The sequence below is a fragment of the Rhamphochromis longiceps genome, linkage group LG1, assembly GCF_057381845.1.
Source record: "Rhamphochromis longiceps isolate RC_006_pf linkage group LG1, R_longiceps_female_GT1.1, whole genome shotgun sequence".
Taxonomy (NCBI): Eukaryota; Metazoa; Chordata; class Actinopteri; order Cichliformes; family Cichlidae; genus Rhamphochromis; species Rhamphochromis longiceps.
The window spans coordinates 6889200-6904626 of NC_140557.1; positions in this window are offsets into that span (position 1 = coordinate 6889200).

Consider the following 15427-nt stretch of genomic DNA (forward strand, 5'->3'; position numbering starts at 1 on the left):
TTTTGTGTCACAATGAGTGCCATCATTGTCAAGGTTCACAATAGGAACAAAAAAAATCTACACAGCAGCATATGCTTGTATAATTGTTCTTGTGGGCTCCTGTTCAAAGCTGAAATTATTATAATTAAATAATTTGTGTCGGCATTGCTTAGATCTTGAATAATTTGTGAACTAGCTGTCCATACTAAAACAATTTCTCCTATTCAAATAGCGCAGAAGAAATCGTTACATTAACCAAAAAATTATATTATCTGTACCAGAACTGAACCAAGTACAGACACTATCTGAAGCATTAAAGTTTATTTTGTGAATTTTCATTTGTGTGGGGTAATAGTTTAGCTAATCTTCATCTGCACTGTATAGTGTGTGTTTTCTTCTATATTTGCATAATATTATTGTTAGGTATGCGGCATCTATTTATGCCCTGTCATGTGAATTTCCCATCTCTGGGACTAATAAAGGCTATCTTATCATATCCTGTCTTATAGCTTTGTACCTCGCACAATCAGAAGAGTAGTTCAAATCCCTGGGTATAGCATCTTATTGATTTTTTGTGAGAGGTACAGTCACATCTTTCTCCCTTAGTGCTTTTAGGTACAAGATATACTTCTTACATCCAAAAGTTGGGAAAGCCCTGTGTTGTAGGAGCCAAAATATTATAATCAATTTAGAGCAAAAAATAGCTTAAATAATGTAGAATAGCTCAAAATAAAACACAGCAAAGCAAGATTGCACCGTAAGGTAAAAAGAAAAAGTGCAATAAAATAACACAGATTGCAAAAACCTGAATATAGTGCATCCATAAATTTTCTTTAATGCTGATCCTGTTCAGGATGAAGCCCATCCAGGTGTATATATACTGGCTATACCCCGGACAGCTCACCAGCTGTTCGGCTGTTCTCCTCACAAAGGGTTATATTATCTACAACCACTGTTTGAATAGACCAAAATATATCTGGTGGTCACAAAAATGTATTATATTGCCATCCTTAACGTACCTAGCTCAGACACAGTGTATCATGTTCAATCATTTCCATTGAGAACTGAAGCCAGCTACTTGTTTTCTTTTTCTTCAATGAAAAACCAAACATCATGAAGCATGTTTTACTCTAAATCAAATCACTGTCTGGCTGCAGGGATTTGACTGATGACTTATTCATTCTGACATTTTTAAGCAGAAGAAATGAAAAGAGACTGGCAGGACACAGCAGCACAGAGACAGCTCTAAAAGGTTCTTCTATTATAACTCTAAAATAAAAAAGGAGTGAGTGCCAATGTCACTTACCACGCTCCCCTCAGCTTTTGGCTCGCAATATTCCTCGGACAGTTCGGATGCTCTATCAGGACCAATTCAATAGCATCTGAAGGAGCGCAATCCATCAGGCGAAATGTGGACTCAGCAGGGAGAACATCCATTTCTCATGGAGTCACCCTGAGCACCCGGGGTGATTTAAGATCAACCACAGTGCCTGCTGATGCGGTGCATGACCACTGAAGGCATTATTTCAGGACGCATCTTAATCACAAGGTCCGCTGAAAGAATGATTTTATGCATTTATCCAGTGGCAAACAAACACGTCGCCTGAACAGAGATGTGTTCTCTTGATGCCCTTTGAAGAATCTGGCTTCACTCAGGTATTTTATTTTGGCATTATATCTGTTACATATTTGCCCTTGCTGTTGTTTGGATTCTCAGCGAATATTGAATATTTTTGTAGAGTGGCTCTAAAGAAACATCTACTTGTATTTCAAGAGACCAAGAGAAAAAAAATCATTTTGAATCTGCACTTGTGTATTTTACTTGCTTTTTAAAGCTAAGAACATACCAAAATTAAAAATAAATAAATAAAATATCACATTGGTGTTGAGCTAAAGCAGTATGAAAGCAATGAAACATTATAACTTACCTTTATAATACTTGATAAACCTTACATCAGGTTATCACATGACTATACCAGGGGTGGGCAACTCCAGGTCTTGAGGGCTGGTGTCCTGCAGGTTTTAGAGCTCAACCTGGCCCAACACACCTGAATCAAATAATTAGTTCATTACCAGGCGCCTGAAGAACTTCAAGACATGTTGAGGAGGTCATTTAGCCATTTAAATCAGCTGTGTTGGATCAAGGACACATCTAAAACCTGCAGGACACCAGCCCTCAAGGCCTGGAGTTGCCCACCAATGGACTATACAATGCAGAACGATTTTTAAATAGCATCATAAATGTGATATAGTGACTCATAAATATCCTTATAATGCATTATAAAAATGACCTCAGTGACCATGAAGTACCCTGACCTTTTCATTTCCACAGTGTGTTTGAATAACAGTTACCTTAGTGATCCACTGACTTTGTTTAAATTTTTGGTTTCTGACCAAGTGGCTGCCAAAGGTTCAGCTCTATTTTTTGTTTATAGCTAACGTTTGCATGGTAATACTCTGGAGAGATGACTGCTCCATCGCACACTATGGAAGAGTAACATTCTCCATCACTACAAATAGGACTCATCACCCTACATCCGGAACTTCTGTGACCACTTCAGCCAGAGGGAGGAAGTGTAAATTGATCTACAGACTTTTCCCACAGTCTATAATGATTGAAGAGCTAAAATAACTAGTGGATTTCCTCACAGAGTTTGGTTACGATTTTAAATTACATTTTCGTTACTGGCTTTTCATCAGTACTTTTGTGTCCAAAAGTAAACTACCACTACACATTTTACCCATTTCCGTACATGCTTGTAAAAAACCACACATTCACACACATTAGCAAATCGAAGAAGTTTGTCACAAGAAAGCAAAACTGGCTCCTGTCACTGTGTCTCTTGGTGGAAGTGGCTGCAAAGAGGAACACACGTCTCTCAGCGCGACATCTGAATAACCAGCCCTCGTTTAGCTCCACAATGAAACAGGTGTTCAGATCCTATAGCCCAGTAGGGGTGTGATTTGAGTGGGTGGGAGAAAGTGGGGGGGCTTCATCTGCTGTTTGAAAATATGGGACAGTAAATGTCAGCTGTATAGATAATGGATACAAACTGTGAGCTATTCTCTTAATAATAACACGAGTATTATTGACCATTATAGTTTTTCTTTGTTTTAAGGATCATGGATGAGCTTTGCTGTTGTAACACTTTTTTTTGGCCCTTTTCCACAGTGAGAGGAGCCGTTTGCATATTCGTCCCATCTGTTTTCGTCTTCCTGTGGTATCTCTCATCTCGGCTGCCTGCCTGCCAACCATTTCTGCCATGAAGTGGGGATGTTTCCGACAGGCTTTGCAATGCATATGGAGAGCCCTCTTCTAACATACAATATATAAGCCAAAAGCTGCCTCTAGCTCTGCTGAACAGCAATATAATGCTCTTTACAGAAAATTATCTGTAAAACAACAGTTTTGTGCCATTACAGATATAGGTCAAAATAAAATGTCAAGCACAAGAGCTTTGTTTTTATTCTTAACACCATGCACTTTGTGGGATTACTCAGTGTTTGATGGCAAAATAGGCGAGTTAAATTGGATTTACTGTATTATTTACTTTTTTCTACTGCCTGATGTACTGAAATACCCAAAATGAAGCAGACCTTCTCTGTTATTAATTATTACAAAAAATTATATCAAATATCGAATTGCACGGTCTATCACTGCCGTCATATTTTAGTCTGTTGAGAAGTGTGTTCAATATAAAAGTCAGTGAGTTCAGATTTTATAGCGTTCTGTAGTGCCATCTAGAGGCCATTGCAGTTGATGTCAGTGGAAATTTGATCCAATTCTCTGACGTGATCAGTGCATGAAACCATGTCTTGTATGTGTATGCTATTGGACTAGAGTACTATAAGTTCTCAACACAACAGGATAACAGCATAGATCCTACTATTAGGAATGTAACGTTCACTCAAAGACTAGGATTTCTATGTTATGATACTTTCTGCTTCTACTCCACAATATTTGTTATGCAAATATTGTAATTAGTACTCATTAAATTTATTTTAACACTTTAGCTACTTATTATTTTTCAGATAAATTGCATTATTATGGATTAAGTTACCCATCAGGTAAGTACTGTATATCATCAGTATATATGAACAACTGCAAAATGTATATGGTATACACATCAATCAAATAATATTCATGATAGCATCCAATTAAGTAGCATAATGTATATCATTCTGAAAGCGTCATTCTCTGAGTATATTTACTTTAGGTACTTTGATTTTACAATTAGTACATGCACTATATTATATACAGATTTTTACATAAGTAAAAAAAAATGTTTAAACAGTTTTTCCCCCACCTTGCAAAATGATAACACATCATGTTTAAAGTCCTGTGCAGCACCAGTTTTAACATAAATTTGTAATAGGACAACTTGAAATGCGCCTGTCTCCAGGCCAACTCAGGTTTGCGTCAAATGTTTGTCCAAATTCGCTGCAGGCAACTGCAAGTGACAAATAAAAGGGCTTCATCAAATGTTTGTGGAGTCCAGGTAACGTGATGGAGAACTTCATCACTTGTCTTAGTGATCCAGTACGATTACAGTAGCAACAATGAAGAAGAGACCCTCTTTATTTTAAACCATTAATCTGAGGTGCCATCCATCAGCTGGTTAATCTAATGAACTACTTCCTCAGTAAATAGTAATAGTAAATAGAAATCCTGTAGGAAATATACATTCCTGTGCTAGAAAGCATTCATACTGGGGTTTTAACCTGTTTTAATTTTGTTTGTTTTCTTCTTAGCTGTGCGTATTTAATTTCGCAGACTTTTATACTACACACAACCCTTCAGGGATTTGTGTCTCCCCGTAGGATTAACGCAGGTCTTTTGTCTGTGTAAACCACTATACTATTTATTATAGAAAATAATCAATGTAAATAAAAACCCTTAAATAAATAGGTATGTCCAAATCTGTGATTATTCCTGAAAATGCCAGAAATTTACTCAAAACATGGTGCACCAGTAAACCATCAAATGTAACCAAACTATGGTGCAAATGGCAAATTAAAGGTTGTAGTTAATAAAATTATCGATTGCTGCTTTGCTCAGGTCCTCAGTACTGTGGATGCTTTTATACTGTCACTGCATGTAGAGAGAATGTAGAGAGAATAGAGCCATCAGTAATGCAGTAGTGCTGACACTGGTCCTTGTTTTGCTCGATGTGTATGTGTTTGTGGACCTAATGCCACTAGATGGCAGTAGTTCCTAACAAGCTGTCCGTGGATTCCCTGCTGAACCTGCCTTCAGCTGTTGCTTGTTGCCATTTGTATGCACTCCATACATTTTTCTCTCCTGTCTGTTGTTATCTGTCTCTGTAATGGCACGATGCCCCCACCGAGATCATTAAACTTTAATTTCGTTTTGTCATATCCTGGTCTAGAGATCACAGGAGGCCATAGCTTCTAAGGTAGATTTAGGACTGGGGGGAAGGAAATTATAAACTCATCCCTTTCATCCTTTAGCATATATTTTACTGGATTATATTGCAATACTATGGTTTATAGACATACTGTTTAGAATATCACCACAGGAAAGTTTACATCATTATTATAATGTGGCATCACTTAAGGGGCTCATATTCAAAACATCCCTGGATTGCCCTGTGGCTCTATCCTAACATTGCACTATTATGTATCTACTGCCTCGTAAAGGAGATACTGAAATCACATTTTTTTATTTTAACAAAGTACCAAATATAACTAACAACTTTAAATATTAAGAGACATCAAAATACAAAATTGCAGAAAAATTGACATTTCTAAACATTAAAGACAAAGCAATAAAGAACCAGAAAAAATTAAAGACATGAAATATGAAGGAATTCAAAACCCCTGGAATACTAATCAAAATTATAGATCATAAAATAAACAAAGGCAGAACCAAAAGAATACATGAACATAAAATAGCAAATATTTCTCCTATTGTTCCTATCCTAAATGACTAAACTTAATAATAATTATTATTTAAAAAGATGCTTAATAATCCAATAATAATCCAAAACACAAAACTGAGAGTCCAGTCTGTCCTGAATAGCTCACATGTGTCAGGCGATTGATTTAATTGCTGTGGTGTAATTGGCAGCAGCTCTCCTCTCCCTAGTGATGGCAGATTTTACCAAACAAAATTACATCATGGCTCTTATAAAACATATTTAGCAATCTTTTGAGGTGTCAGTGGGAGTTATGTTGTTATCTTGTTTCCAGCATTTTTCCTAAAACTTTGCTGTTGTGTCAATAAATGAAAGTGGCTTTCTTTCTTCCCATCCTTCAAAAAGAAGGAGATCAGGGATATTTCCCAAAATTCCAAATAAGTGCTTGAAGTTGTCTTAACTAAAAAAAGCCTCCTTGTTTCTTTTTTGTTTGGGGTTTTGTTTTTAGTTCAAGTGAGCAATCTCAAATATTATATGTGTATTTATCATATTTAAAAGAAGAAAACATTTTCTACTTTCTGAAATACTGCATTCATTTTGTTGTTGTCGTGCAGCAAAATACTCCACGTGAGTAATTGATCCGAATGTTTACATCAAGTGTTCGAGCAGACAAACACAATCCTCGTGGGAAATTGACCATGAGTGAAGCACTGAAGTCATACTGTGTCCCTTTTTTGTCTGGATTCAGGTGTGTGCTAAGACAGGATCTGGATAAACAAAAAAATCAATCTGGTGCTAAGGAGAGACCTTTATCATGTTTATTGTTATTGGTTAATTAGACCTGACAAACAATAACACGAAAACCCTTACTGGAAATAAATCGATTTTCCCTTTTATTCTGCTTCAGGTCACCTCACATCTGGTGATGCACATTCACTTTATTGATAATATCAATAACATTGCCACTAAAGCTGAAAAATAAACATGCCTCTCTTAACCTGTTATTTTTAGTGTACTTACTGCTTATATTCAGTATAACAGTTTAACTGGTTTAAACATGGAAAGTCTAAACTGAAGCCACTGAACAACATCATCAGATAATATGGAAATGATTTCTTTATATGCACCAGCATGATCTCCAAATTCAAGCTGGGTTTTTTTTCTGAGGTACTAAGATTTCTGCAAGTATGCAAAAAACACACTGATTCAGCTAAGCTGCACTAAAGAATATTATATGTATATCCCTTCCTACACTTCTGTGATGCATCAGCATCTAAAGCACACTACCAGCCTTTGAATTTCTTTTGTGCATTCACAAGTAAATGCTAAGAAAAACTCACTAAAACTGTTCGGTGATTTCAGCCCACATTTTTAGTGGCTACCAGGATACAGACTGGTCACCAGTTAAGGAAGGTTGCTATATTTGCTATTGTTATTTTACACGTGGGTTTTGTACAAATGTTTACATTCTAGTACAATGTGTCAACTGACCAACCAGAGAGCACGTGATCAACACTGCTTGGAGTGTTTATTGTAACCAAATGGGTCAAAATATTTATTATTAAAGTGTTTAAAACATGCATTTAGCTTTGAGTTATGTAACTTGTAGCCAGTGGAAAATGGCGCTCAGTGTATGCCATGCGTAATCTATGGCCTCAGCATTCAATTTCATGGTGTGTTTTCTGGGCAGGATCATTAGGAATCATTAGACCAAATGAAAACAATATGATATTTATTTTGTACATTATGACACCCATTGGATTCAAAAGGAGCGATAATGTTGGGTGCATTTAAAATAGAGGTCACATCGTAGTTAACAAGACACCATGAGGGTACAGCATTCCCCAGTTTCTCAGAGCATCTAGTTTTAAAGCAGCAAAATGTTCACCTCAACATGTCAACAAAATGGTGAACTTAACAAATCAATATGTGACATCACAATGAGTATGTTTAGCTTTTATGCACAGTCGTTTAACCAGGATCGCGCAATTTGGCATTAATGATATTGTCAAGTTTCTTATGTTATCTGTAGACAGAAGAGCTATGGAAAACATTTGTGTCATTTACCACAGTCACATACAATATGTGATTTGGAAAATTCACAAAGTATAAACAACCGTAGGGATGTATGTGTTTAGTGAGTTAACATCATTCATCTGGACCTCTGGTGGCTAAGGGGAAAGCTGGAAGGTTACCTCAGAAGGTGTCCACCAGGAGGTTATCAGCAGGATCATTTAAGTGTCAACCACTTCCAGAGTAGGTTAAGACAAACCTCGTAAAGGCTTGAGTTACTAAACAAGCCCCTATTGCTGATGTGCTGGGCAATGTAAAGAAACAGGTCAGATTAAAAGAGAAAAACAACACTTTATCTGGTCCTTGTGTTGAGAGGAGGATGAAGTCCAGACAAGTTGTGGCCTTTCTGAGGTAAGATGAGCAGGAACATTAAAGGATAAAAGACACTTCAAGGAAATTCTCAAATTACCAAATAAAGAAGCCGAAGAAGAGCTGAAATAAAGTCATATACTGCTAAAATATTCATAATTAGTTTAATTATTTATATTTACTATAAAGAGAAAAAATACGCAAATGCGTTAAAATGCGGAACTGATGTTAATTATGGGGGATCTGAGTGTTTCCAGGTTAAATTTGCTGAAGCTTTCAAAGTACAGTCAACTTCCTGACAGCGTCGGCATATTTGAAAAGATCACCTTGAAATGACAAAACTATTTACCAATGATCGCAGCTCTCTGAATCTAGAAAATGTGGGCTGAGTGTCTAGTTTGCTCTTAATGACGCTCAGCTCTGACACAGAAATTGCATTAGGCTGTATGACAAAGTGGTTGAACACCAGCTAGAATGCAGAGTCTTTAATGCATCAAATCTGCCATTAAATGAAACTAACCTTTAAAAAGAAATGAGACTTGAGTCCAAAATGTCATCTTCCCTTTTTGGATAAAAACACACTACATTTGCTGACATATCAAATGAGATTTTGCAGACTGTGATTTCAAAGTGGCTAATAGATAACTGAGGCTCATGTTTCTTTTCAGAGAGATTTCTGAGGGTCCATCTATTAAAGACTGAAAGTATTAAAGCGTCAGGCTCCGTGACATGGAATGTGGTTACCTTTTAGTTTGTTTTGGACAAAAATGCATGAGACTGAAGTAAATTTCAAACACCAGCTCATTGACATTTGTTCACATAAATTAAAACTGAAGCAAAATTCCAACACCAGATATTTACATATTGTAACTGTTCTTTTTTTCTGTATATTTGTCACACATGTTTCAGTTCAAATAATTTTTAATATCTAATATAACCTAAGTAAATAGAAAATGCAGTTTTTAAATGATGATTTCATTTATTAAGGGAAAAAGCTATCCAAACCTGCTTCTATTAGTCTAGAAAGTGTTATAAAGCCATTTCTAAGACTTCTGGACTCCAACAAGTAATAGTGAGAAGTATTATACATAAATGAGATCATTTGTAACACAGGTGTATCTTGTTAGGACTGGCAGGAATAACAAAATTACCCCAAGAATGCACTGACAACTCATCCACAAGGAGAAAGAAACCCAGGACAACAGCTAAAAAGCTCACTTAAGATCAGCAATCATGGTTAAACAATGAGAAATGGACTGGGCAAAAATGGCATCCATGCGGGATTTCCAAGGAGAAACTGACTGCTGACCAAAAAGAACGGAAAGGCTCATCTCACATATGTGCTGCTGGTAGTGTGATGGTCTGGGGTTGCTATGCTGTGAACAAGTATAAGTTTTCTTTTCCATGCAGGTTGTATGGCCAGGCTGGTTTGTCTGTGGAGGCCTCAAGTTGTCTCAAGAACCTGGCTGATTGTTGTGTAATATGGGAGCTGATATAAGCTCAGTGCAGCCTTCTGTGGCGATCGTGGCTCAAGAGTTGGGAGTTCGCCTTGTAATCGGAAGGTTGCCGGTTCGAGCCCCGGCTTGGACAGTCTCGGTCGTTGTGTCCTTGGGCAAGACACTTCACCCGTTGCCTACTGGTGGTGGTCAGAGGGCCCGGTGGCGCCAGTGTCCGGCAGCCTCGCCTCTGTCAGTGCGCCCCAGGGTGGCTGTGGCTACAATGTAGCTTGCCATCACCAGTGTGTGAATGTGTGTGTGAATGGGTGGATGACTGGATATGTAAAGCGCTTTGGGGTCCTTAGGGACTAGTAAAGCGCTATATAAATACAGGTCATTTACCATTTACCATTCTGTGAAGGATAATCTTCATAATAGGATGATCTCTCATCAAGTATTTCCATAGTCAATATTTCTTAACTTTGTACTTATGCACTTTTATATTAGTTGTAACTCCTGAAATATTATTTCCACCGTAGGAAAACTAACATCTGTCTTCATTTTTTGTTTGGTAAAGAATGGCAACTTAAGACATCAAGTGAAACTTCCACCGGCTCTTGGATCTTTTCTTGAGATATTTAAATCTTCAGTGGGGGTTGTCGGCAGGAGAAGCACAAAGAGCTTTTCTTAAGTCAAAATATGAGCAAGCCTTTTCATTTTCTCATGTTCTGCTAATGCAGCAAGTTGGCTGAGTAAAACAGTGTGATATCCAACAACCTTTGAGAATATATGCTGTTTTAAAAGGGGCATGGTCAGCAACCTCATGTCCTCCTTCTGTGTTATACTGATAATTGCAACAACAAAAAAACAGATCTTCAGGGCAGAAGAATAAACCCCATAAATAAATAATCACTTTATATGCCTCCCTGAATATACTGCAAGATTTGCAGTTACTGCTTCTGTCTGACAATCTCATTGATCATGCTTCTGTGTTTGGTAAGCAAATACAAAGGCTTAACACTAGCTGTCAGATTCTTCATTAAAGAGACAACAAATGTGAATAAATCAACAGTTTTAACAGAACTTCAACTGATGTAAAGAGAATAAAGTCATATTTCTGTGCTCGATTACATAAAATGATATTCAAGCAATGCATCCAGCTGTGTTGTTATATCAATGAGTCCTCTTTTGAACAGGATTCTTGTTAATCTATAATGTAAATATGTAATTGGTTTAAGCTCATGCAATCTTGTGAAAATATAGTGAATACAAAACACATGATAATTACATTTTAATGATTCACTTTAAGCTTTAAGCCATGTGTTATTGAAAGTAAACAGAAGGTCTCTTCATGGACAATCTTCACCTTATCTTTTCAACCTTCTTTGATGCCCGCAGGATTCAGAATCAATCAAACTTTCATGAACCTGGCAGCATTTCTCCTCCCTCATTCCTTGTATTCCTCCCCCTACCTTGTGCTTGTGTGTATGTATGAGTGTGCTTGCACATGTGTGTCAAGGCCAGGTGCTCTGTTCTCACTCCCAGTGCCAATCAACCTGTCACCTGATGTCCATTCACTCTTCAAACCTAGTTGGATATCTTCCCTGGCTTCTCCACTCCTCATCGGTTGCCTCTGATCTCCTTCGTGTCTTTTACAACTAAACTCAGGGAGCATCTCTCAGCCCCGATTGGCACCAGCCTGCCCTGCTCTTTAGTGCTGTGTAGCCATTCCCACCAAACTAGCCAGATAGTCGTGCTCCCTATCCTTTAATTCAGGCAAGAGTCCTGAATGTACTCATTTGTCCCTGTCTTAATCAGTATTACCTGAATTTATGTGTTGCTGTGACAACCAGGAAAGCAGATTTATATGAAGGTAAATCTTTTTTAAAGCTAGACCCCCTAAGGGTCGCCATGGCAGAGCATCAGCTTCCATCTCATTTGTCTTTCATTTCTCTTTTGCAGAGCATACATCCACCTCTCCAGGCTCTCCTCCACCTGCTCACTACTCTCAGTGCAGATCACAATGTAATCTGCTAACATTATAGTCCACAGAGAGTCCAGACCTCATCTGTCAGCCTGTCCATCACCACTGAGAACAAGGAAGGGCTCAGATCTAATTCTTGGTGTAATGTCCCCCCCACCTTGAACCTTTCTGTCAATCCTTCGACACACTTAACCTGTCATGGCCCGTGGCTCGGCATCCAGGGAGCCGTGGGAGGCTGCGGTGGCCACACCCTCGGGCTGGGCCGCCTCCAAACCACCTGCGTCTCATCTGAGGCAATCACCGGAGGACTACCTCAGCCAGCTCTGACGGCTTCTCCTCGCCAGTCCGTAAGTCTCCTCCCAGTGTGACCAGCATTTGGCGTGGAAGCCTGTGGCCTGCCTGCCTGACTGCCTTCCTCCCTCCCTAGGATTCCCTTCACGGGCACCTCTCCCCTCCAAGCTCCACGGTCCTGCTCTACCTGTAAGCCTCGGCAACTTATGAAGTCTAGCTGTTCGTTTCTTGACAACCTGCCTACTGTTAACTGTGTCTCCCCTTTCTGTTGCAGTTTCCCCATGGTCCCGATTACGGCGCTCCTGGGCTCCACGCTCCTCGTTTCCCCCCGTGGCATGAGCCACGTTTCCTTAGCTTTGTTAAAAGATTCCTCAGTTAAATAAAACTTGTACATAGTTCTGAGCTGCGGTGTGCTGAGTCTGCTTTTGGGGTCCTGTTACTTGAACACTCCGTGTTCTGTGACATAACCATTATGTGACTATCCTCATATGTTCTGCATCATTTTCAACCTGTCTGTGTGTGTGTGTGTGTGTGTGTGTGTGTGTGTGTGTGTGTGTGTGTGTGTGTGTGTGTGTGTGTGTGTGTGTTGTGAAATATGAGAACTTGAAAAATATGTGTGTAGGAAAAAAATAATTTGAATTTTGAAATTTTCACTTGTGTTTTACATACTTCTGCTTTTTAAATTTACAGTCATACAAAAAACAATCACAAATATGTGGAAGGATATCAACACAAATATGATATTTTAAACTTGTAATTCAACATTTGAAAAGTCAGTCAAAATTGCTCTCTCCCTGTTGTCCACTGTCTGCCATGCTGGATTAACAACCACCAGGCACACCAAGCCATTTAAGTATCTTTGTTTAAAAAAATAAACTCTTCAACTAGCCATAAATTTAGCTTGGACGGCAGCTAAATTTAGCTACTGTCCACAAACACCATTGAGGCTTACAGCTGCTACAGTAAGCCAGAGAATGTATTCAGGCTGATGTTTCTATCTTACCCAGATGCCATAATGTGAGGAAGGTCATTGAACTGTAAGTTCACAGGAAGAGTGAGATGAGCAGAGCAGCTGGCTGACTTACTGCTTTGAATAACATAAGTTTAGATTAAATCTATATGTGGCATGACGACATAAACAAAGGCAGATCTTGGTAGATTTTAAATATAAAATATTCAAGGACTGCAGCAGCTGTTGAACTACAGGTATGTGCATCTGTTTTCTGAGTGGCACAATGAAGCCTATGTACTGATGTGTTCAGCACGTGATGTGCCCCTCTCACACTAGATGAAATCTAATAGAGGTGGACAGGCCTGGGAAAGATCAGTGAGCAATGAATGAGTTGGCACTCTCCAGCCTGCAAGATATGAGAGAATAACCTGGGCCAAGTCCAAAATGATGTACTAACTGGTTCCGCCACAACAAGAAAGAGTCCTCAAACACACAGTATCTGTCAGTCATTGCAAGACTAACCAGATTAAAATATCAGCACACATATGGGTCACTAGAGCTGTGTGTGCTGCTTTTTCCCCTTTTCATTAAGCCAGTGGCAGTTCAGTCATTTAGTTTGTCCTTGACCAGATTTGCTGACTTGCATGGAAGTAGGGACATGGCTTTATGGTATCCAGAGGCTTTAGTGAGACTGGTTGGAAAATTACTACATCACTGACAGAGACTTTGGATAGTGGAAGCCACTAAAAGCAAAGCTGGAAAAATAGTGTTAGATCCCAAAAAAAGAAAAGAGAGAAAGAAATCAAAACACATAACACGTATCACAAATAGAGGCTCTGACATATTTGTATTGTAATGTACTACCAGAAATATAGAAGCAGGTTAAAGGAATAGTTTGACCATTTTAAGAATACAAATATTTCAGATGTAATCATGGATTGTTTAAAACACGGACATACTTGGTTGGAAATATGAAGCCAGTGTGGAATGTCCAATCCAATCCAATTTTATTTATAAAGCACTTTAAAATACCCAGCACAGGAACAAAGTGCTGTACAGAAAATAAGTTAAAAACAATAGAATAACAGAAAACAGCAAAAATAAAAATAAATAAAAATATAATTCATAATAAACAGCCCTATATTAAAAGAAAAACAAAAACAAGATAAAACAGCATCGAATCAACTAAAAACAACTAAAATACAAAATAAAAATAAAAAATAAAAATAAAAACCAACATCTCAAGTGGTGTCAAAGGCCAGGGTAAAGAGGTGGGTTTTCAAGAGTGACTTAAAAACAGGTAAAGAAGTGGCCTGTCTAATCTCTAAAGGAAGCTCGTTCCACAGTTTTGGAGCTGCTACAGCAAAAGCACAATCTCCTCTAAGTTTACGCCCAGTCCTGGATATCTTCAGGAGCAGCTGATCAGCTGACCTAAGAGAGCGGGTGGGTGTATAAGGCTGTAGCAGTCCAGAGAGATAAGATGGGGATATGGTTTGCTTTTAAAGCCATGGAGAGCTTTAAAAGCAAATAAGAGAATTTTAAAATGAATCCTAAAAGAAATGGGCAGCCAGTGAAGTGAAGCTAAAATAGGGGAAATGTGCTCAAACTTTCGAGTGCCAGTTAAAAGACGAGCTGCGGCATTTTGCACCCTCTGTAGATGAGTAATACATGATGTGCTGACCCCAATATAAAGTGCATTACAGTAATCCAGCCGAGTGCTAACAAAGGCGTGGATCACTGTCTCAATGTCTAACAATTTACATTCTATCCTGCCAAGTTTATGGGCTCAGCCATTTGTTTTGGGTCCTAATATATAAAATTAAGGTTCTTTTGTATAAATTGGTCACATCATGTTTCAAAATTGTAGGCTAATTAGTTAACCACAAGTCTTTAGCCAATGAGTGTGCAGACCTCCTCATCACATATAGTTTTTGCAACCAAGATGGTGACAGCTGATTCGCGTATCTTAAGATTTCAAAAAGGGACTTCAGAAAACTGTGAGATGTGTCAGTAGCTCTGTCCACCTTTTAAATTGTCTACAAAAGCAATATTCATTAGTTGTTCCTGTTCAAATGTAGCTGGTCTGAATATTTCAGACCAGCTACTGATCTTACTGGTATTTTCCCACATAGGCAACTCTAGGGTTGGTTTTTCTAGTCCTTTTCTGACAAAGTGAATATAAATTTCACATAATGTAGTTACATACACTTACATTGTATCTATTCATCATGCTTTGCATATTCTAAATTCTCCCTTGCCAGCTGGAGCAGCAGTCTTTGACATGTCTACTTAGATTACCTTCACTGGTAGCTTCTGTTCTGCCCACAGGAAGGTATCCAGGTGGTCTCCTTCATCTGCACCAGAACCAATAGACATTTGTTTTTTTTGTTTTTTTAATTAAGAAGCTTCTCACTAATCTTCTGTGACACATCATGTTGACTGTCTGAATACACCATCTCATGTTTTTATTCACTGTCCCATACTCATGGCTACAGGCTGCAGACTACAGGAAAGGGTGGGGGCT